At 46.8% G+C, this 24337-nt stretch overlaps 1 pseudogene; it reads right to left on the bottom strand.

The window, feature by feature from the left end:
- Window positions 1–15205: 15205 nt before the first annotated feature.
- LOC144099678 (U2 spliceosomal RNA) lies at window positions 15206–15348 on the bottom strand (annotated as a pseudogene).
- Between the last annotated feature and the right edge of the window lie 8989 nt (window positions 15349–24337).

Genomic DNA, 24337 nt, shown 5'->3' with positions numbered 1-24337 from the left:
TATGTCAAGCTGCTCTTAATTTCCCGGATATCTTTTCTTAGTTCCCGCTCGAATCCTTCTTTGAATTCTTGCTTTAGTTCATGCTTGAAATCTTCAAACAGTTTCACAAGTTCTTTCGATATTTCGGACAATTGTGCTCAAGTGGTATTCCAAGGGTTTACAGTTTACGTGGCAAGATCCAGACGCAAGCAAAAGAAAGCAGGATTTCAACTCAGACGATATAATACATCAAGGAAAAATTTGCATGAGGCAGCAGCAATGTTGCGGATACGTTTAAAGTAATATGACAGCCAGAAAAATCTAGCAACTAACCTGTAATACACGGGAAAAGGTGCTTAGCGATGTGTTCGCTCCGCCACTGCTGCTGCCAATGCGATGTCTTGCTTCCGTTGAGGAAATATATAGACCTTGTCGCTGTTGACGTCACGGATAGCCGTTATCTTTGAAGATATTTCAGCCAGGTACAAGTGCACTCCACTGCTGTGGGCAGGCTTTCAGCAAAAAACGGGTACAAGTGGCGGACAGGCGTCGGACGGCGGGCGAAGTTTCTCGGGACGCTACTCCTGTAATACACGGGAAAAGGTGCTTAGCGATGTGTTCGCTCCGCCAGGCAAAATTAGGTGAAGAAACAGAGCTGAGGCGACAATAAGTAGAAGAGCGTCTTCGTATTCCTCTTCCTCCTTTTCTTCGGTAACGTTGGGCACTATGGTGTCTAGCGTGGTCGTGGCCACCCTGCCATGAACGATTCTAAAAGGCGTCATCTGGGTGGTCTCCTGCACTGTTGTGTTGTAGGCGAAGGCAACGTAAGGCAGGATGACCCCCCGCGTCTTGCGTTCTGCATCGACATACATTGCGAGCATGTCGGCGATGGTTTTGTTCAGGCGCTCTGTCTGTCGGTTGGTCCACGGATGGTATGCAGTTGTCCTCCGGTGGCTGGTTTGGCTGTAACGCAGGATGGCTTGCGTTAGTTCCGCCGTCAATGCCGTTCCTCTGTCCGTGATGAGCACATCGGGGGCGCCGTGTCGCGGAAGGATGCACTCCACGAAAAATTCGGCGACTTCTGCTGCTGTTCCCTTCGGTAGGACTTTTGCCTCGGCGTAGCGGGTCAGGTAGTCGGTCGCTACGATGATCCACTTATTTCCAGACGTTGACTGTGGGAAAAGGCCAAGCAAGTCCATGCCGATGCTCTGAAAGAGCCTTGAGGGGGTTCAATGAGGTTCAGAAATCCTGCTGGTCGGGTCGCTGACAATCTCGGCAGGTTTTCACATATTTTGCGATATCGGCTGACAGTCGGGGCCAGTAATACTTGTCTTGAATGCGGCGGAGGGTTCGAGTAAGCTCGAGGTGTCCAGCTGTCGGCTCGTCGTGCGAAGCGTGTAGAACCTCTTCGCGGACACAAGCAGGTACAACAAGGAGATAGGTTGTTTTGTTCGCTGCGAAGTTCTTCACGAGGACATGATTCTGCACACAGAAGAAAGACAGTCCTCGCTTGAATGAGGCGGGGGTGAAGAAACATGGCCTTCCAAGTACTCGATGAGGCGTTTTAGTTCGGGGTCCGAGCGTTGCTGCTGTGCAAAAAATCTGGGGCTCATGGGTCCCTGGAAGGGGGTCCTCATCGTCGTCCGGCGGCGGTGCATCTATACAGGTGCTCGTGAGAGGCAATCGGCGTCAGAGTTCTTGCGTCCGGACTTGTAAAGGACGGTGACCTCAAACTCCTGGAGGCGCAGACTTCATCGAGCGAGGCGGCCAGAGGGGTCTTTCATATTGGCAAGCCAGCACAGCGCGCGGTGATCGCTGACCACCTTCAACGGTCGTCCGTACAGTTAGGGGCGGAATTTCGACGCAGCCCAGATGATGGTAACGCACTCCTTCTCGGTTGTCGAATAGTAAGCTTCGGCCTTGGAAACGAAACGGCTGCTTATGCGAGGACTTTCTCCAGCCCGTCTGTTTTTCGAACGAGGACGGCGCCTAGGCCGACGCTGCTTGCGTCGGTATGAAGTTCAGTATCGGCATATTCGTCAAAATGCGCGAGGATAGGTGGGGTCTGTAAACGACGCTGAAAATATTTGAAGGCTGCAGACTGCCGCGGTTCCCATTTAAATGGCACATCTGCCTTCGACAGTTGGGTCAGGGGCTCGGCGATGCGCGAAAAGTTTTGCACAAACCGTCGGTAATATGCGCGCATCCCGAAAAATTTGCGCACTGCTTTCTTATCGGCCGGCGGTGAAAACTGTTCAGTTGCAGCTGTTTTCTGCTGGTCTGGGCGTACTCCCTTCTTGCTAACTATGTGGCCTAGAAACAGCGGATCTTCATAGGCAAAGTGGTGCATCTCTGCTTTCAAAGTTAGGCCAGTGAACTTGATGGCGTCTAGTACTGTTCGAAGTCTTTTGAGGTGCTCTCAAAGTTCGAGGCGAAGACACCGACGTCATCTAAATATACCAGACAGATTTGGCACTTCAGGCCTGGCAGCACTGTACCCATTACTCGCTGAAACGTCGCTTGTGCGGAACAGAAACCAAAAGGCATTACTTTGAACTCGAAGAGGCCATTCGGAGTGATGAATGCGGTATTCTCGCGATCTCTTTCATCGACCTCTATTTGCCAGTAGCTGCTCATGAGGTACATCGGTGAGAAATACTTGGCGTTGCAGAGCCGGTCCAATGTGTCGTCGACGCGCGGAGGGGTAGACGTCCTCCTTTGTTATGTTGTTCAAGGGGCGGTAATCAACGCAGAATCGAAGTGCGCCATCTTTATTTCTCACTAGAACAACTGGTGCCGCCCAGGGGCTCTGTGAAGGCGGAATGACGCCGTCGCGAAGCATTTCTTCCACTTGGTCCCGGACGGCTTGTCGTTCTCGCGGCGTCACACGGTAGGGGCTTTGACGGAGAGGTCGGGCTTGCTGGTCGGTTATGATGCGATGCTTGGCAATTGGCGTTTGTCAGACCTAGGGCGATGACGAAGAACACTCGCTCTAGCTACGAAGCAGATTGTGGATCTGGTCTTGTCGGTTCCGGGGTTGGGCTGGGTTGATGTCGAAAGTGGGTGAGTTCTATTGGCCTGGCGAATCTTCTGCGTATGGGTCGGAGAGAGCCAAGGAATCTCGTACGTCGGATATTTCGTCGAATAAAGCAATAGTCGTTCCTCTGTTAATGTGGCGATATTCTTCGCTGAACATAGTCAGCAGTACTTCGGCCTGGCCATTGCATAAATGTGCGATGCCTCTTGCGACGCTGATTCCTTGGTATAGAAGCAACTGCATGTTCCCATCGATGATAGCTTCAGCGTTAATGGCTTTAGTGGCGCCTACAGTCAGGATAACGCTTGAACGGGGTAGGACGCTCACTTCTTCCTGCAGGACACTCAGGGTAACGTGATTTTGCAGTGTTGTCATCGAAGGGATCACCTCGTCCGTCAAAAGCGTGATAAGCTTGGATCACAGGTCGATGATCGATTATGCTCATTAAATAAATCCATGCCCAAGATCACTTTGATTGCACATTGCCGTAGCACAACGAAGGTCTCAGGATAGGTGTGTCCTTTGATAGTCACTCGCGCTGTGCATCGCCCTGATGCCGCAATGAGGTGGCATCCTGCGGTTCGAATTTGTGGACCGTCCCAAGCGGTCGTTACTTTCCTCAGCTGCGCAGCGAATGTTCCATTCATCGCCGAGTAATCGGCTCCTGTGTCGACAAGAGCGGTAACTTTCCGGCCGTCGATAACTACTTCCCAGTCGGGCTTCCTGGCTCTTGCTTTGCACGTCGTCCTGGGCGTCGGGTCACGGCTTCGTCGGGTATGGGAATCGTAGATAGAACGCGTCGTCGAAGCTTTTTCGGTAGCGGCGTCGTTTTGAAGGCGGTTCACGTCGTGGTCGAGGTTGTCATTGTATGCGGCGTCGGCGTTTTCGTGTGGCTTGGTCTTTGGAGGATCTTCGGTGTTTCGCTCGAGAGCAACCTCACCTCCAGAGACTGCTGTTTTTATTTTCCCCGAGGTGGGCTGGGAGACCTTCCTTGTACCGCGGCTGCGTAGTTGCGGCGTGGCGATGCAAAGCACGAGGTTGACGGTGATTGTGAGCGCGAAAGGCGGTTCGGCGTGTGCTCCTCTCGACACAGGTACTCGTCGATATCTTGCGGACGTTGGCCGAAGCGTGGTCGTGGTGCGTCAACGGCAAATCCACGAAGACCGATACCTCGGTGCGGGCAGTGATGAAAAATACGGCCGGCCTCACCGCAATGGAAGCACAACGGTCGGTTGTCGGAAGTCTTGTCTTCCAGGCGTCGCTTTTTCTGGGGCTTGATCGTCGTTCGTAGGCTGGGCTGGCTGGGGCAGGGAGGCGACGATCTGGAGCAAGTGGCTTATCTCGGAGAAGACGTAGGGGGTGTCGTTGGGGATGCGGAGTGCGTACTGCCGCGGCGTAGGCCTTAGCCTGGGATTATGTGGCTGCCAGTGTGCCATGTGCATGTTGCACTTCTTCCTGCACCACATCCATGAGATTCGCTGCTTGGGGCTGTGCGGAGGATGGCAGTAATCGGTGTAGCTCCTCGCGGACAATTTCGCAGATGACTTCTCACAAGTTATCGCTGGTGGTGGTCGTCGTGTCTCGGCGGATTGCACAGGCAGAAGAAGTGCGGTTGTACTGCCGAGCCCGGACGTCGAGGGTCTTCTCGATCGTGCAGGCTTCTTGCATGAATTGTTCCACGGTTTTTGGCGGCTGTCGGACGAGGCTGACAGAGAGTTGTTCCTTTACGTCGCGCATTAAAACTTAACTTTTTCCTCCGTCATCTTGGGCTCGGCGCGTTGAAAGAGGCGTTTCATCTCTTCGACGTAACCGAGGATGAGGTGGTTCGGAAGCTGGATCCTGGACTCGAGGAGTCGTCGGCTCTTTCTCTCCTGACGACACTGGCGAATACCTTCAAAAGTTCTTTTTGAATAGCTCCCATGTCGTTAGGAACGAATCGTGGTATTCGTACCACGTACGTGCTGAGCGCTCCTGTGAGAAAAATACACGTCCAATTTTTGCCGCATCATCCCACTTGTTGAACGATGCCACGCGCTCAAATTGATCCAACAATCCTTCGGGGTCTTCGACTAAGGATTCATTGAAAGTTGGCTGCACCCGCGGCTGTTGCCTGCAGTATGATCGGCGTTGACATCTTTGGCGAGGTTGTGGTGCTCGTTTCAACGTTTTTTAGTTGTCGGGTGTGGTCCGGCAGGGTCCTGAACTCAGGCTTCTCTCTTTGAAGACTTCTGCTGGCTCGGCTAACTGCTGGCTCGTCCTCCAGTGCGAAGCGCAGAGGGCTGGTGTCACGACTTGAAGGGGGCTTCCGGAACATAGAAGGCTACCCAGGACCTCCACCAGATGTCACGAAGTGGTGACTGCAGTCCGGAGAGCAGAAAGGCTGCGAAAATGATGTCTATACAAACCTCTTTATTTGGGCTGACTTGCGCCCACAATTAATTGAATCACTCGGCGGCGGCGTAGCAATAAGCGTGCTCGGCGGTCGTCGAACAGAATGCCCGCTGCTGTCGGCCGTGCTCAATTTAAAGCGTATAGCGATCTTTCGAGGTGAAGCGTGCAAAGTTACTAGAAAATTCTGGAACAATGTAGAATCAGCTCTCCCTGGATGCGATCAATCGAGATAAATCTGGTGTTGTCTCTCATCGCAAACAATGCGATAAAGCGGCGTGCCGGCAGCTTTGAAGAATGAGCAATCAAACACTGCAAAGATTTGCGGCACTATGACTGGTGTGAAAAAAGGTCTAAGGCATGGATCTTTCTGCTTCTTGATCAGCTATGAAACGTTCGTTATTCCTGCTGCATCAAAGAGCCTTGCAGTCTCTTTTTTGGCTTTTGAAGAACCATTCTCTATCTGCGAAAGATCTCACAAACGTTTCAGCACTCACGGAGAAGCAAAAAGACCATGTTTCAGGCCTTTTGTCACAGCAGAGACACATAACGAAGGCTTGACTTTCTGGATAATTATTTCGAAGAGGTCCATGTGGCAACAGCCTTTCGGACAGTTTCTGCAAAGAGCAGTATCTGTTCTGAATACTGAGATTTCATTCTTCATGAGACGGCCTGTAGATGTATTAGGATACCTCCTAGATCTTTTACCGATAGCTGTGAGCGCACTGTCACTGAAATCAGGGATGCCTACTTTTCCTCGCTACATGCTGCGATAATGTATGTTGCGAGCGAAAACATAAAAAAATTTGGCAGGACTGCGCTTCCAGATTCCAGAAACGCGAAATGGCTAAAACGTTTAACAGAAACCTATTTCGCGGTCGTATTCTTATCGTTCGCACTCTGCCGTGTGTAGCTTGATCTCGTATCCAAGACCACATAAGGCAGTTGGTTTATAGGCTCTAATTGTCCATTCGCGTTCAAAAACCTTTATGTTTTCGCGAAAACAAAATCGAAACCTTACTGCATTGTCCATGCGCGCCTCATCTTCCACCGAATAGTATGTGGCACACTTTTCGAATAATTAAAAGTTGCACAGCATTTCGGTGGCTTTTTGTTTAGGAAACTGTTATGGGCGACATCAGCGTGTACTCGGCTGCAAAGCAGCAGATATACGATGAGGAACGAAAAAAGACTGGCTTTGTGATTGCTGCATCGCAAGACTTTTTCACATGAATGCATAATGCAAAGATATAAATGGCAGATGCTAATCGCGCAGAGGACCATGCTCTTCGAGACACTTATAATGGTGTTTCTAACAGATGGGCCATCCTTGAATTCTCACAACCGTCTTTCCTCCTTTATTTTCAGGACGTTTTGGAGAAAAATGTGCATTCGCTGATGAAAAGTTTCTGAGTTGAGCGCGTTGGACAGTAGCGATTGAAAGATGGAATGGAATTATCTCGAGCGATTCAGTCAGGCAGGTTCCTTCTTCCCACCTCTCTTCTTCTCCTTCCGAGTCATCCAGACCACACGAATATTGCAGATTATACAGTGCCGAATTTATTCACAGCTATATGTAATAGCTTTGCCGTCGGGTTGCGGCCTCTCTGCTCGGTGTCCGAAAACGGTTCTCCTCTCTGCCGCCGGCTGTGTCCTCTCGAGCCTTTTCTTGCCCCGTCGGGGTCCACATCGCCAGCGGGCTCTAGGCCGCTCTCTCCTTTGTCAGCCATCTTTCAGCCGCCGATAACCGGCGGCCATTAAGCGGGTGTCCGCCGCTCCCGAGCTCGGACCGCGGCCGTATTGGACGACACCCTTCCGGAGCGGCGTGCTTCGCAGGAGCCTCGCTTCGGCTACCAGCCGTCTTTCTTGCGCCAACCTGCCGCCACTTCGGCAGGTCCCGTGGCACGCAGGAACGGCCCGCGCGCACACACATAGCCACGATTCTCCCATAGCTGCTGTTCTGGAAATGTCTCTCGTCCGTCGCCGCTGAGCGGAAAGCACACGCGCACAAACACGCTGGCCGTCTGTTAACCCATTAACGCTTTCACGTGATGCCCACAAGCTGGAGCTTAAGCGTTCCCGCAAGTTTTTACGTACGCTTCGTTGGACGCTTTTCTTTAATGTTCCTTTCTGTGCTTCAAAACTGATTTGCCACTCCGTCCCTCAGATTGTCGTCGACCTCATAAGCAAAATTTAAGCAACTTGCAAGGAACAGGCATGAAAAATATGCTATAGGAGACGAGAGAATGGAAATCACTGCCAGAACACGTGCGCCAAGGTTTCCGCTCTGTCTGCCGGGGAAAAGTGAGGAGAGCGGAGAAAAGCAGGAGGTCGCGAACAGTTAGCGACGCTTGCCGGTCTCCATTTGAGCTCAACCTTGACGCCGCCAGCCTTCACAGGCGCCAGCGTTGGAACGCGTGCGATGGAGACGCTGCTGCGGCACAGTTGCTCTGCTCGACGCCCTCTTTGCATTTGCGGCGAATATCGTACTTTAACACAGTACTTATGACTCACGGCGCGAAAGACAAAGGTGGAGAAACTGGCGTATAGAGTTCTCAAAAGCCGGTTGTTTCCGGGAGGTTAGCAAACGAAAAGGGGCTGATGGCGGCCTGCGTTGCCGACGATAATGGTGTGATATGCAACAAATGTAGCTAGGTCTCGTCCATCTTCGTGTGAGCCAGTTCCAGGAGAGCTTCTAACTCAGCCCACTGAAGATGCTTCAAGAAGCCCTTCATTCGTGCCGTCTCTTTTTATTCAACAGAGAACGAGTGCGAAATGAATACCAACGTAGGCAGCCCAGCCCAGCCCTGCCTGTGTTTATAGAGAAAGAACACATGTGGTAAATGATGCCAGAAGCAAGCAGTATTACCTCTTTATCTTCCAACCATTCGAATGTGCGCTTCGATGCATCTGCGTGCCACCCAGCTAAAGTTCCGCTTCTATATCTCAGCCCCTTAAATACGATTAGGAATGTGTCTGCATCGCAACGCTTTCTGGTAGTAACGCTGCACGGCTAAGATTTTTGTCGATCGAATAAACGCGCTACATAAGAAATTAGACAAGAAAAAAACGGGGTACACCGCACCCCGTTTTGTCTTGTCTAATTCATAGTGTAGCGCGTTTATTCCGTCCAAAATGCACAGCCAACTTGCCCCTATTGCTGTCTTGCTAGCGTTAAGGGTCCCGTTCAACGGAGAGACAGCGTAGTTGTTAGCGTGGACGTAGGCGTTGGCATTGGTGTTATCATGTCGACAAAATCGGATTAGTCAGGAAGGTCTTGACGTCATAACCGCATGACCTCGAGCGGGTAATTCAAACACTCCACAACGATCACCCAGTGCAACAGTGGTGACATGAGTTCACAATTCCTCATTTGTCTTCAGCGTCGTGACTTCGCTCGGCCACCATTACGTAGTGCCTCCGGAGAAAGAAAGGCAACTGCGCTGAAAAATGTTCGCGCCGGGACTCCAACCGCTAGCCCTTGGCCACTCGGGAACGTTGGTTCGACTTGGCTAAAGGAAAGGAGGGGTCGTGTTTGTCATGACGTCAATAAAAAAAGGAAAGCAAAAAGAAATACCATAAAAATTAAATAAGAATAATAAACAGAAGAAATAAAAATTTTAAAAACTTGGAGGGGACACAGAATGCCCGCCTTAAGGGTAAGGCGTGATAGCGTAATGTATTTATTCATATCTACGCAGAAGGTCATTCTCTACATTTATAGAGCCCTAGGAGACCTCATACCCCTCCTGGTGCAGTGGTGCAACGGTTAATCGTTGTGCCACTGCGTCCTGCGATGGCATGGCAGGTACTTCCAGCGGTGAGCCTTGTGTAGCCCAGGATGGTGTCCCCGAGCTACCAATCATTAACTGTCCACTGCCATGGCGGTCCAGTTGACCTCGCTGTCCGATGGGAAGGCTGTGATCACGCCGCAAGGTCACGGAACCTAGGTGGCTCACCTTCCTTCTACATTTCTCTGTGTGGTCCACCTACCAGAGGGGTGCCCGTGATTTTTATGTCACAACACCTACACCGGATCTTCTAGAGAATGGGCCTTTAACGCTGTCGTGTTAAAATAAAATTAAAATATATAAATATGAAATAAATACTAAAGTAAAACTACATAAATAAAAAAATCAAAAATCAAGTGGTGCGCACATAGGACGCCAGGCCGCTGAAGGGACCCAATAACTCTGCTGCGTTATAACCTTATAAAGCCCCGAATGTTTTCATGAAACTGGTATATGCAATCAAAAACCCATGCGTTATGTACGGTTTAACGTGCTAAAGCTGCACAGGGAATACTTGAGGCCCCGCAGTGGAGGACCCCAGATTAATTTCGACAATTAATCTAGTGTTCTTTACAGTACACACACACTGTACGGATGTTTTTTTTTGTGCTCCGCCTTTATCTAAACGGAATACAGCGGCCGGGAATGCATTGAGAATTATTGGCCTCGTACTGTTCTAACGAAGCTCCAGTAATCCAGAAAACGAGCGCGCTCTACGGCCGGCTTTCCTCTGAGCGCTAGGGGTATTTATAGTGGTGGATTTAGTTAGAACATGTGAAAATCTGTTAGAAAAAACATAAAACACTGTATAATTATGCCCCTAACTTTCGACCTGTCCTAAAAATGAAGCTACAAGCCATCAGTAAATGAGCATGTGAAATCTAGCGTAGAGAAAATAAATTGTTTTCACGTTATGTGATAATTTTGTTCACCAAAGCAAAGGCTTTATTGAAGTAGAGAAAAATGGGGTGTTCAGTTATTGTTTGACCACACATGGACAACAAAGCACCCAATGGTCTCTTCAAGAAATATTAAATGTATTTGGAGTGGCGGAAGTAATAAACGTTTTGAAGACCATGTTCACACCTCTAAACACATGCCAATGGCTTAATTTATTTCATTTCATTTCATTTATTCAATACTGCCATCCTTGGTAGGCCCAGACAGGAGGGGCAATACAACGAGATACAAGGCATGGTAACATTTAGCACACAAATTAAAAGATAAACAAACCAAAGACAACACATGCATGATTCGAACAAAAAATATTTAAATTGAACGCATTTTTTCTTCGCAAGAACTGGACATACAACATTCAAAAGTCTTTATAGAAAATTGGCAATGCTCTCAGTGCTCACTAGTCCACTCAAAGGAAGCTGGTTCCACTCAGTTATTGTTCGGGCACGATAACGTGTTGACTGGGCGTGACGATGTCTTGTTAGTCGCGCCACAAGTGGTTTTAAGTAAGGGTCCGGGCTCATTGATAACTTGTTATTTTTCAACAAAAAGAGAAATTTTAGTCGCAAAAGCTTTCTTCGAGTTTACAGTGTTTGTATGCCATTAACATTCATTAATGTTGCAGGGGAATCGGTAGTGCGGAATTTAGAAAAAATAAAACGAACCGGTTTCCGCTGAATAATTTCTAACGCAATGATATTAGTTTTAGTGAAAGGATCCCACACTGTACAGGCATATTCCAATTTTGGTCTAATGATTGATGTATAAGCTAAAAGCTCAGTTGCGGAAGGGGCTCGTTTAAATTTACATCTAAGAAAACACAGTTTACGGAAGGATGATGCACAAATGTTAGAAATGTGAGCATTCCAAGTTAAGGTATTAGTTATTGTTACACCAAGGTACATGTACTGCGTTACTTCTGATAGGCACCGTGATGATAGGCGGTACTGGTAAGATAGACTGTTTTTTTTTAGTTATTCTCATGAAAACTGTTTTTTCGCTTTTGAGGTTAGAATTAAGCCCTATTTGGTCCTCCGGTGTTTTAATTTCTGTGAACAAAACGCAGTCGTCCCGAACAGCCTCATTTGAACCGGTTCTGTGATAACGTTTACGATATCGTTTATATAGGTCAGAAATAAAAACGGGCGAAGGACGCTTCCCTGAGGGACTACCACGTGATGACCATCTTCGGAAAAGAATCGTGGATTTTATTTAGAGCGAAAAACTCTACTCCTCCCATGCTGAGCCTGAAGGTCAATTGGCTCATAGATTTGACCTCTAACGGCAGGATCCCCGCATATGCAAAACCGCGCGTGGCAGGTGCCTCGATCTTCTTCTTCATCGACGCCACAGCAGCGCGCTTGGCAGTCACGTCCGCCGCTGCGCTGGCTGCTGTTCAGCCGCTCCTCCTCGCCAGTTGTGGCATGTGATGTGTCACGTGATTCGCTCTTGCACTTGGCAGTGACGTCCCCCGCTGCTCCGACCACCGCTCTGTACGCTTGCTATTGCACTTGTGGCGTGTGATGCATTGCATGATTTGTTCTCGCTTAAGTCTCGAAAAATAAAGATGAACCAAAGCCAAACCGTGTCTAACGATGCTTAACAGAGTTTTCACTCTGTATATCCTGGCTCAGCTGAGTTGGGCCACAGCCATTTTTTCTACTTTTTTTCTTTCAAGTCGTCTATGTTGGCTTTCGTGTTTTATGTTTGCTGACATGCCACTCCAGCATTGCTTTGTATCCTCCGTGGTGAATCACAACGAGCATCGAGGACATCTCCATTAGCACCGAGCATGGGAAGATTCCACTCCATGGATACCTTCGATGAGCATCCCACCTAGCGTTTGTAAGCAACGGCCGCTTAAGGACCGCTCGACTTGCTCCCTGTACATATTTTGAAAATAAAGTTTTTCATTCAGTCAGTGCGTGCTGATCGACGTGTCGTTCTTTTTCATTGATCTGCTGTTTTTTTATTTAGAGGGTTTTTTATCCCTCCTTAACCAGCTTTTTTTCTCGCGTCATTTCCTTTCCTAATGTATCCTTTACCTTGTTCCCCTAGGAGAAACGGGTTCCGTGCCCCTCCAAGCGGTTGCTGACAGGAACAGGACAGTTAGGAAGACTTAGCGACGCTCGTCCATGACTAGTGCTTCTCCCCCTCTTAACACTCCTCATTCTACCATTGCCCGCCTGTGTCTTGGTCACTCCCCCGTAGTGTTTGTGCCATCTTTATATGAAGGAAACCAACCAACCAGAATCGGAGCGACTTCCCCGCTTGAAAGTGGACGCCTCTACTGCACCGTCACAAAACTTGGGGAAAGTGGGATAAAAGAGAAAAGGAGCCATCTCTCTCTCGCTCATTTTTGCTTCCTTTCCTTTTGTTACCCTCGATAATATTTATTATATTATTTCCTCTTATTTGCCCTGTGACATTGATAATAACTCTCTACACAAGCAGCTTGTGTTTCAGCTGCTTGTGTAAATTCTATACAGTATTCAGGTTTATACTTCGACAGTTATTTTAACCCGGCCCATTCACTTGGCCGGCGCCATGAAATAACAGCACACGACAAAACAGCTGCGTCAAAACAGCGCACAAACAACAGCGCAGCGACAAAACAGCACAGGGAAAATCGGCACAGCGACAAAACAGCACAGGGAGAAACACCATGGCGACATAATAGCACAGGGAAAAAACAGCAAGCGTCAAAACAGCACGCTGGACTAAACGGCACAGCGAAAACACAGGAGGACGAAAGAAGAGCGCAGGGAAAAAAGAGCACGACGACAAAACGGTACACCGGATTGCGGTGCAGCGCTACTGAAGGGGCGAACAATCATAGCCATAAACGAAAGGTAAACCGCAACACATACGGCAGCGACCTTTGAAGTTAGCGAGCGCTTGTTCCACATACTAAGTAAGGAACATGGTAGGGTAATATTCGTAATCTCAAATATGCACTTTTCTGGCGGGTAACAGAATGAATAACGCCGAAGAACTTAGTCTGGAAGCATCGATCCTGCGGGTTGATAATCATGATGCTGTATTCGGACAAATATGCCCGATCTAGGGCTCCGGATGTACAAAAAGCCCCTATTCTTCAAAACTGTCGCAGTCGGGAATTGAATGCTCTACTCAGCAATATTGTTTAGAGCGAGCTACAGGGCCTTCATACACTGAATATATCCGGCATGTGATGTTTACTTTTAGCGATGGCAAAATAGCCGAGCCGAGATTGTCGGGTTGTTTGATGTTTAACCATTACGCTGCACAGTGGCTGTCTGAGGTTGACCGGCATTTATTGAACTTTGCGAGACGGTCTACCCAACTGACCTGAAAATTAATGCACCAGCATGCATTTGTTGAATGCAATTTTGTATTGACGCTGTTTTTTTTTTCACTTCAAAGAGAATTATCTCCAAACATCAATTTTCGCGACATTTGATCAAAGCGACGTTTTTAGATTAGGAGCCAATTTCTTTAAAACATCAATTTTCGACAAAATTGACCCTTTTCCTCAGGAACCACAAGAAACCTCTAACCTAACCTAACCTAGCCGAACCTAAGCTAGCCTAACCTAAGCTAGCCTAACCTAACCTAGCCTAACCTAACCTAGCCTAACCTAAAGAACACAGGTGGGAGTAAACTGAAGCAGAGTTGTAGAATGAATGCAGGGAATGTCAAGCAAGCAAGGACTGTACATAACAACTAGTTCTGCCGTATGCACCGTTGAAGCAACGCTGTTCGTGAATCCATGAGTCAGACCCGTTTCTTAATGAACCCGCGAAACGAGCACTCGCTAACTCTAAATGTCCCTGCCGCAGGAGTCGTGATTTACCGTTTGCGGTTATGGCTGTGATAGTTCACCCCTCCAGCAGCGCTGCACCGTACTCTGCTATGCTGTTTTGTCGTCGTGCTGTTTTTCCCTGCGCTCTTCTGTCGTCGTGCTGTTTTGTAGTTGTGCCGTTTTGTCCGGCGTGCTGTTTTGACGCGCGCTGTTTTTTCCCAGTGCGGTTTTGTTGCCGTGCTCTTTTTTCCCTGTGCTGTTTTGTCACTGTGCCGTTTTTTTTCATGTGTTGTTTCGTCGCTGCGCTCTTTTGACGCATGCTGTTTTATCGTGTGCTGTTCTTTCGTGCCCCCCACTTGGCGTACATTTGTTGCAGACTGCGCAGCGTTGCTTGGTTGTTGTTCAATGCGAAATGTTTTCTTCCTCTATTCCTAAAGAAAATAAACCTGTAGATGCGCTTGCATACAGTACCATGCGGAGTGCTGTTACACTGGTCTTGCATTATTCTAATACTCGTCAGTACCGAACATGCTTTCTTCTAAAACGTATATGATGTGGGACCATCAGCATTTCTCGTCTTCAGGTGTCAACTTGTTTAGTTCCCTTTGCTTTTCTTTCGTAGTTATTATAAACACACCTTTGTTCTACGCCAATTTCAGATTTCACCCTTCAAGACTAAACCAAGCCTTCAGGAATACGCTACGAGTAGATCTGTATGATCCATCAATTTTTTATAACCTTCCGGATCATGTATTTTCAGCGGCCTATAAATCTAACCTTAAGCCGGTGGTAAAAACAGTGTAATTAGTTTGCGGTGCGAAAGCTTCCAGGGCGTGTAACCTTGCAAACCGAACACTCTATATATCTTTAGTATTTTTCCGTCTATGCTTCTCTGGCAAAGCTGCCAGCCCTAGTTTTGCAAACGTCCTTTTGGTTCCGACAGGAGCAATCATCTGTGTATTGACTCTGTTATGGTAAGAAGCGTTATTACGCGATAGCGTATACAGCACCTTCCGTCGAAAAGCCATCGGCGTAGTAGTAGTCGGCACCGCGTGTCGGAAATAATAGCGGGTTGCGTAAAAAAAATTGTATCATGGTAATTTCTGGTTCTAGTGATTGATAAAATATTGGTCTGTTGTTGCCAGGAAGAAAGAAAAGGAAAATGCACAGGCCTGCTCACTGGCTCAAGCTGAGCCACAATCGCTACCACGTGCAGATAGTAGGAGAGTTGAAAGATGGGATAGAAAGACGGGATAGTAAAGACGCACAAAAGACAAAGCCGATCCCGGAGGCAGTGTAATACCGGGCCGACCGGTGGCGGATGTGAATCAAGGTTCAAACTTTCCGCCACATTTACAAAATTAAATCCAATTGGAGCCGTAACAGATACTCTACGGGGTCCGGACAGTAATATTGGTGTGTGATAGGCGATAAGGAGTGAATGAGGCCATTGTAAACAACTGATTAATTAAGAACTGAAAATTGTACAAAAAGGGGCGCTGAAAGGTGCAAAATGTTCAGAATGAAAAGGCAGTGCTTGATGATTGTTTTAAAGAAGATTTTTAGTCTGTAATTAATCAATGAAATAATTGAAAGAATCGAAAAAATGAAAAATGCTTTCAAAGGTGTCAAACTGCTCAGAATGGAAAACCTAACCCACTATACGCTATCGCGTATTACCCTTAAGATGGAGCTTAAATGTCCTCGACAATTTTTTTAATATCTTGCGCAATAAAAGTTGTTGGGCTAGTTGGTGCGTATTTTAAAAGGCGGGAAAACTGGGCAAAAACGTGGACAGATAAGGTTTATGGTTTATGGAGGTTTAACATCCTAAAGCGACTTAGGCTATGAGGGAAGCCTTCACTACGGCGTACCAAATAGCCTTAGTCGCTTTGCGTTGTTAACTACCCCAAACCACAAACGTTATCTGTCCAAGTTTTTTGCGCTGTGAAGGTGACACGGAGACGCGCTGGCTTGCAACTGATCGCTTTCATTCGAAGCGCTTTGAAATACACTGCACGAATAAAATGTGGACCGAAATATCCATGAAAGACACTAATATATATCCCACAATCGCAACGCCTTGTATTGGGTAAGAGATGCACCAACAAGAGATGGGTCAAAGTAATAATGCGCATGAAACACAGTACAAAGCACTCCTACCATCCATGGGGCCTGATTCTTCTTTTTTTCTCTTTTTTTTAGCGTTATCGACGTGTGCTGACGCAAGCGTCTCCTTCAAGATGTGCCAGGAACGCTTGAAATATCTCCCTTATGCGCGAGTCTATACGTCTCTATCGGATCAGTCCTGTTAATAATAATAATTGGTTTTGGGGAAAGGAAATGGCGCAGTATCTGTTTCATATATCGTTGGACACCTGAAGCGCGCCGTAAGGGAAGGGATAAAGGAAGGAGTGAAAGCAGAAAGGAAGGAAGAGGTGCCGTAGTGGAGGGCTCCGGAATAATTTCGACCACCTGGGGATCTTTAACGTGCACTGACATCGCACAGCACACGGACGCCTTAGCGTTTTTCCTCCATAAAAACGCAGCCGCCGCGGTCGGGTTCGAACCCGGGAACTCCGGATCAGTAGTCGAGCGCCCTAACCACTGAGCCACCGCGGCGGGGTTCAGTCCTGTTGAGCAATTGTTTTTTTTTTTTAGGAAAGGAAATGGCGCAGTAGTTGTCTCACATTTCTCGGTGCAAAATCGAACCGCGCCGTATGGGAAGGAATGAAAGAGGGAGCGAAAAAATGAAGAGGTGCCGTAGTGGAGGGCTCCGGAATAATTTCGACCACCTGGGGATCTTTAATGTGCACTGACATCGCGCAGCACACGGGCGCGTTTGCGTTTCGCCCCCATCGAAACGTGGCCGCACCCACCGCGGTGGCTCAGTGGTTACGGCGCTCGGCTATTGATCCGGAGTTCCTGGGTTCGAACCCGTCGGCGGCAGCCACGTTTTTATGGAGGCAAAACGCTATGGCGTCTGTGCGTTGTGCGATGTCATAATAATAATAATAATATTAATAATAATAATAATTGGCTTTTGGGGAAAGGAAATGGCGCAGTATCTGTCTCATATACTGTAGGACACCTGAACCGCGCCGTAAGGGAAGGTATAAAGGAGGAAGTGAAAGAAGAAAGGAAGAGCGAGGTGCCGTAGTGGAGGGCTCCGGAATAATTTCGACCACCTGGTGATATTAACGTGCACTGACATCGCACAGCGCACAGGCGTCTTAGCGTTTTTCCTCCATAAAAACTCGGATGTCAGTGCACGTTAAAGATCCCCAGGTGGTCGAAATTATTCCAGAGCCCTCCACTACGGCACCTCTTCCTTCCTTTTTTCTTTCACTTCCTCCTTTATCCCTTCCCTTACGGCGCGGTTCAGGTGTCCAACGATATAGGAGACAGATACTGCGCAATTTCCTTTCCCGCAAAACCTATTATTATTATTATTATTATTATTATTTTTATTATTATTATTATTATTATTATTATTATTATTATTATTAAACGTGGGCGCCACAGTCGGGTTTGAACCCGGGTACTCCGGCTCTGTGGCCGAGCGCCATAACCACTGGGCCACCGCGGCGGGTGAGGAATGGCTTGTGCAGTCTACGCATTTGCGACAATGATTTGATTTGATTTAGGAAGTTTAACTACCCAAAGCGACTCAGGCTATGAGTGAATCCGTAGTGAGGGTCTCCGGAAATTTCGACCACCTGGGGTTGTTTAACGTGCACTTACGTCGCACTCCACATGGGCCTCTCTATAGAATTTCACCTCCATTTGACAATGAATTACTAGAATGCTTACGAAGGCGGGAGCATATGTGTTGTTCACTGCATAAGTAAAACTAGGGGGCCTATGGAAAAAGTGAATGCCTGCAAGCTAGCCAGGCCAAGGTGCACCGTAAACCATGCTAACCGTCATGTGGATTGCACAAGCAACGGGGTATAGAAGACACTATTATCGTGTGGACGTTGGTACATCGGCCAGACCGTCCGCTGTTTAAGGGAATGGCTGAGTGGGCACGCTCGCACCTTAGAACGAACAACCGGAAGCAATCTGGCAATCCATTGTCCGAAGACTGCAAGCCTTTCTTCAACAAGACTGAAACGATAGGAACGTACAGAGACGCGCGCACAAGGCAGACATTTGAGGCGTTCCTGATACACCATGAAGAGACGCTTGCGTCAACGCCCCATCGATCATAGAGTTTCCTGCTGTTCACAAGAGGGAGAGCTAGCGGCTCTGCACTTCACCATCACGGACGCAAGAGGCATGCCAGCGAAGCAGCGCTTCGGATTGACATCTGGCGGCTTGTTGACCGTGCTACGAAACAAATTTTTTAGGTTATTCAGTTAGGCTTCCACAGATTTAGTTTATACTGATGTTTTGTGCTGTTTGTGGTGGTGTAGTTATCCATGCAGCTACGCACGCTGGTCATTTGAGATCCGAAGGGTTCGATGGCGCTTGAGTCGGAAGTGAGCGCTGAGCAAAGTGTGTCTGCTAGGCCTCATGTCCGTTTGCCGCCTCACTGGGAGTTATTTGAATGTTTGAATGTTTATTTCAGGCAGACAGGTACAAGAAAAAAAGTACACATCTGTCTAAGAAGCTGACAAAAAGGCACGGATGCCTGACGAGTGTCAGCCTCCCAATACACACAACACCTCAGCATAGGGTGTGAAGAGAAAAATAATCTGTTACATGCACCAAAGAGCAGAGAACAATGGTAAAGATAATACGGGCATTGACAAAAAGCGGCCTGGAGGGTTAACAAATATATATATATACAGCAGGCATTCAAAGCAGCCGGACATGATTAGGAAGTTAAATTTCTCCTAAAGTGACAACGAATAAGCATTCAACTCTTTTCTAAAGACTGCTAACGAAAATGATTGATTTACTAAGGTCGTAAAGGCAGGGTGGCGATTTAAAAAATCTGGCATAACAAATGATTGTTGTTGCATGCCGTAATCAGTTCTTATTTTAATCTTGTTGTAAGTGGTCTACCTTGTGTTATGTTCGTGTTCGTTAGGGAGGTGTTTTCGAAGAAATTCTCTTTCATTAAGCTTTATTGCGTGGAATATGGTAATTGCTGTTCTCCTGTTAATGAGATTTTCTATGGTTAATACATTGTTCTTGAACAGCGGAGCGGATTGACTCGTGAAGGGTGCGTTCTCAATAATGCGTAATACGCGTTTCTGTAAAACAACTTATCTATATTTGTTTTTGTCGTCGTTCCCCAAACGGATAAGCAGTATTGAAGGCGTGAATGCACTAGACTATAATATAGCTGTTTTTTTTTTAATTGTGGAGGTAATAGGTTCCTTAGTTTATTTATAATACCGATGGATCTTGCAATACTGGTTTTTATGTTGTCGATATGATTTGACCAGTTCAAATGTTCTTCAAACACAACTCCAAGAACTCTATGAAATGAGCAGCGCTGGATGACTTCTTTTTACTTTAATACTATGGTGTCATCGATATGACTACCACGAGGCCGAAAATAATGTATTTCGTTTTCTTAGTGTTTAATTCGAATTTGTTTATTCTAAGCCACTCATACACTTTATTTAGCCTGATATTAGCTTCTCGTTGAACAGCGCATAAATTTTCACCAGAAAAAAAAATGTTAGTGTCATCGGCATATAGGATTATGTCTGTAGTAAGAGGCACGTTAATGATATCATTGATGTATAAAAGGAAAAGAAGCGGGCCGAGAATAGACCCTTGTGGTACACCAAATTTGATTTCTCCCCGTGCGGATCACGAACTAGGTATTTCTGTGTACTGTAGCCTGTTAGTTAAGTAACTTTGAACTAGGTTAAGAGCAATTCCCCTCATCCCATATTCATTTAACTTTAGTAATAAGATGTCATGCTTGTTGGAGTCAAATGCTTTCTTAGAGTCAAGAAATATTCCTATTGTATACAGTTTATTTTCAAAGTTGCTTACTATTCTTTCTTTTATGTTTAGCAGCGCCGTTTCCGTACACTGTTGCTTCCGAAACCCATATTGTCTTTCTTTTATAATATTATTTACAGCGCAGAAATTCAGGATACGTTCATTAATCACTTGTTCAACTAATTTAGAAAAAATTGTCAGGATCGAAATTGGTCTGTAGTTTTTAAAGTCATTCCTGTCACCCTCTTTAAATATTACCGATACATTTGCAACTTTTAATTCATCACGGAAAATACCAGTAGACAATATGAGATTGCAAATGTATGACAATGGTTTGCTTATGTACACCGCGACTGCTTTTATAGGCTCTGCTGTAATGCCGTCAACACCACAGGCTGCTGAGTTCTTTAATTTGAGCAGTTGGCTACTTATCTCCGCGTCATTTGTAGGTGCGAGAAATAAAGACCTGCTTATACTAGTAGAAATATAAGATCTATAGGTAGGGTTCCAAGTGTTCAAAGCACTTGATGATCCGCTTTTTAGAATATGTTAATTAAACTTATTCGCGAGTAAATCTCCTGTGTACATTGTTCCGTTATCGCTTATTTCAGAAACAGAACTTTCTTTAACGTTAGGAAGCAGTTCATTTAATGCTTTCCAGACTTTTTGGGGGTCATTAAGAATATTAGTGAATTTATTCTGATAATACCTTTCGCGTGCTAACTTTATATCTCGGCTCAGTCTATTTCTCACTTTTTTTAATTTTATTAAGTGCTCTGGTTGCCTTGTCTTTATAAAAGTGGCAAACAGTCTCTCTCTTTCTTTTATTCTTCTTAACAGCTCATTGTCGATCCATGGTTTCCTACATTTCCTACAAGAGAAGGGCCCGAAATAAAGCAGGTTAATATTAAAATCACCCGTGACAATCAGGGATTTACCCAGCTGTGAGCAGTAATCAAGCATGCGTTCAATGAACTCTAACAACGTAGAAACAATTCCAGTGGGTGGCCTGTACATAACTACAAATATATTGCTAACACATTCAATCATGAGAGATTCATAGTGGTCATGCATAACACTGAAATCGCGAATGACATTGAAGGAGAAGTCGCATTTAACATAGAAGGCTACACCTCGCCCCTTTTTAGTTTTCTGACATAGTGAGGCACATCTGTATCCTGGGAAGTGTACCACATCAGAATCATCCCGAAACCATGTCTCAGAAAAAGCCAAGATATCAAATTTGTGGTCTAATTCATCTAGGAGCATGCAGACGGACTCGTGTTTACTTTTTAGGCTTTGGGCATTCAAATGGATCAAAGAAAACCGGTTGTTTTGACGTAAGGTTGTACTTTCTTTAAACTAATGCCTATCGTAGTACTTACATCCGTGGAAAGGGGCTATCATTTTCACGGATGAGTAAATAAAGAACTAAAGCTGTTGAATGCCTTTACCTTATGTTATCAAGGTCTTGCATCGTGACAATTCTGATAACCCGAGAGCGGGGAGCACGGCATACAAACATTTTTCCATTGTTGTGCCACGCAAACTGGTACCCTTTTTCATCAGCTCGTGACTTCATGTGCCAGAAAAGTTTTTTGTTCTGCACTGTAAGATTTTCATTCACATAAATGTTTTTCCTTAATTCTCTCAGTTCAGCCTTTTTCTCGAGCCATGCATCTCTTGTTGTACGGGACGTATACCGAACCAGGACGGGCGGAAACTTTGCCTTCTTATCTATACTAGCATTCACGCTTTCGACGTCTGTCGTTTCAGCTCGTGATTTCAACGGAAGGCGGTGGCCGGCTTCAATGTCTTGTCCAGAGAAATATGGAATCTGCAGATCGTCTGCAAGGCGGTTAAGTTTTTCTAGCAGGTTTTCATTTTCATGTAGGGGCAGTCCATGCACTTCTAGATTAAGCCGCCAGCCGTACTGATCAAGGTCGTTAACTTGCTGCCGAAGCTCTTCAATTTCATGCTCATTTACTTTGACTTCCAGTTTTTCCACACTTTTGCGTAGACCTGCAATATCTTAATTTTGTTGCTTCATCTGAATGATGACCTCATCATATTTTGAAGACATTAATTGCATGGACCGATCGACGCTTGCCACTGTTTCTTTGATTTCTTCAAGTGCATCTACCTTAACCTTCATTTCTAGCAGGAAGGCAAGTTTACGGTGAATCTCGGATTTTTCTTCCGGCAGGCTAAGTTCAGCAATGTCTTCATCGGTTGTGGAATTTTGACCACTTCGAGCTTTGGCTGTTTTGCAAGGGACACATTTTCAGGATTTTAGGGCAGTCTCTGATTTTTTTCGGTGCGCACTAAGCGTTACCCCAGAACAGGTACCCACATGATAACTGAATTGGCATTCAGAACAAGATAAGCGTTTTTCGCCGTCTGTAAACGAGTTGCCGCAGACAAGGCAGTCAGACAAGATTCTAAAGAACAGGAACAAGATCGCTCAGCAGCAGCGGTAGCCACACAGTCGATAAAAACAAGTTAAAAAGAACCAACCTGTAACATATGAACGATGAAGGTCTGGCTTAGACGAAACACCAGGAACAATCGGCACCGCTGCTGCTGAGTGTGTGTGGAAACTGCTGTCGATGTGGGTACCTTTTGTAGCCGTCTTGACGTGACGTTGTGGTGACGCAGTGATGAACGGTGCAGAGGGGTTGTCTGCTGGTGATCAACTGGAGCTGGCTGGCGGGAAAGACAGGGCACGTGCAAGTGACGGGATGAAACCTGTAACATATGAACGATGAAAGTCTGGCTTAGACGAAACACCAGGAACAATCGGCACCGCTGCTGCTGAGTGTGTGTGGAAACTGCTGTCGATGTGGGTACCTTTTGTAGCCGTCTTGACGTGACGTTGTGGTGACGCAGTGATGAACGGTGCAGAGGGGTTGTCTGCTGGTGATCAACTGGAGCTGGCTGGCGGGAAAGACAGGGCACGTGCAAGTGACGGGATGAAACCTGTAACATATGAACGATGAAGGTCCGGCTTAGACGAAACACCAGCAACAATCGGCACCGCTGCTGCGTAGTATGTGTGGAAACTGCTGTCGATGTGGGTGCCTTTTGTAGTCGTCTTGACGTGACGTAGTGGTGACGCGGTGATAAACGGTGCAGAGGCGTTGTCTGCTCGTGATCAACTGGAGCTGGCTGGCGGGAAAGACAGGGCACGTGCAAGTGACGGGATGAAATCTGTAACATATGGACAATGAAAATCTGGCTTAGACGAAACACCAGGAACAATCGGCACCGCTGCTGCTGAGTGTGTGTGGAAACTGCTGTCGATGTGGGTGCCTTTTGTAGTCGTCTTGACGTGACGTAGTGGTGACGCGGTGATAAACGGTGCAGAGGCGTTGTCTGCTCGTGATCAACTGGAGCTGGCTGGCGGGAAAGACAGGGCACGTGCAAGTGACGGGATGAAACCTGTAACATATGGACAATGAAAGTCTGGCTTAGACGAAACACCAGGAACAATCGGCACCGCTGCTGCTGAGTGTGTGTGGAAACTGCTGTCGATGTGGGTGCCTTTTGTAGTCTTCTTGACGTGACGTAGTGGTGATGCGGTGATGAACGGTGCAGAGGCGTTGTCTGCTGGTGATCAACTGGAGCTGGCTGACGGGAAAGACAGGGCACGTGCAAGTGACGGGATGAAACCTGTAACATATGAATGATGAAAGTCTGGCTTAGACGAAACACCAGGAGCAATCGGCACCGCTGCTGCTGAGTGTGTGTGGAAACTGCTGTCGATGTGGGTGCCTTTTGTAGTCGTCTTGACGTGACGTAGTGGTGACGCGGTGATGAACGGTGCAGAGGCGTTGTCTGCTGGTGATCAACTGGAGCTGGCTGGCGAGAAAGGGCACGTGCAAGTGACGGGATGAAACCTTTAACATATGAACGATGAAGGTCTGGCTTAGACGAAACACCAGGAACAATCGGAACCGCTTCAGCTGAGTGTGCGCAACAAGCTTGGTTTGCTCAGCGTGAGCTTGTGCTACCTGTGCACTTAAAGGAGAATGAATGGAACATTTTTTTTTGTGAATATAGAACACAACATTCTGCTGCTGTGACCACTCTGCATATTCCTCGTAGTAGTTTCGGAGACACTTATATCTTAAATGAGCAAAGTACTTCGACAAGCGCAACTTAAGTTAACCGTACGCAACGAGGATTGCATTTGGTTCATTTCGAAGACTGGCGGTAACCGCGCGTTGCACGGAGAAACGACTTCCTCTTGATGAGATAGATATTCTCACCACATCAAGGTTTTTCTCTTGATGAATTAATTCACGCAAATACCTGCATGTTGTTCTGGTCAGCATGAACACGGCCGTCACATACTTGTGGCAGGGCAGGTTTCCGCTTCATAATTCATGTTTTTCTTGACAAAATCTGTAAGCCACATTTAAGGAGGATTTCTTATACCACATCCGTGGCACACCGCACGTACGGCTTTGAGTGCTTCATCCCGCAGCC

This window comes from Amblyomma americanum, chromosome 7 (assembly GCF_052857255.1).
Source record: "Amblyomma americanum isolate KBUSLIRL-KWMA chromosome 7, ASM5285725v1, whole genome shotgun sequence".
NCBI lineage: Eukaryota > Metazoa > Arthropoda > Arachnida > Ixodida > Ixodidae > Amblyomma > Amblyomma americanum.
This window is presented reverse-complemented; position numbering and strand designations above follow the sequence as displayed.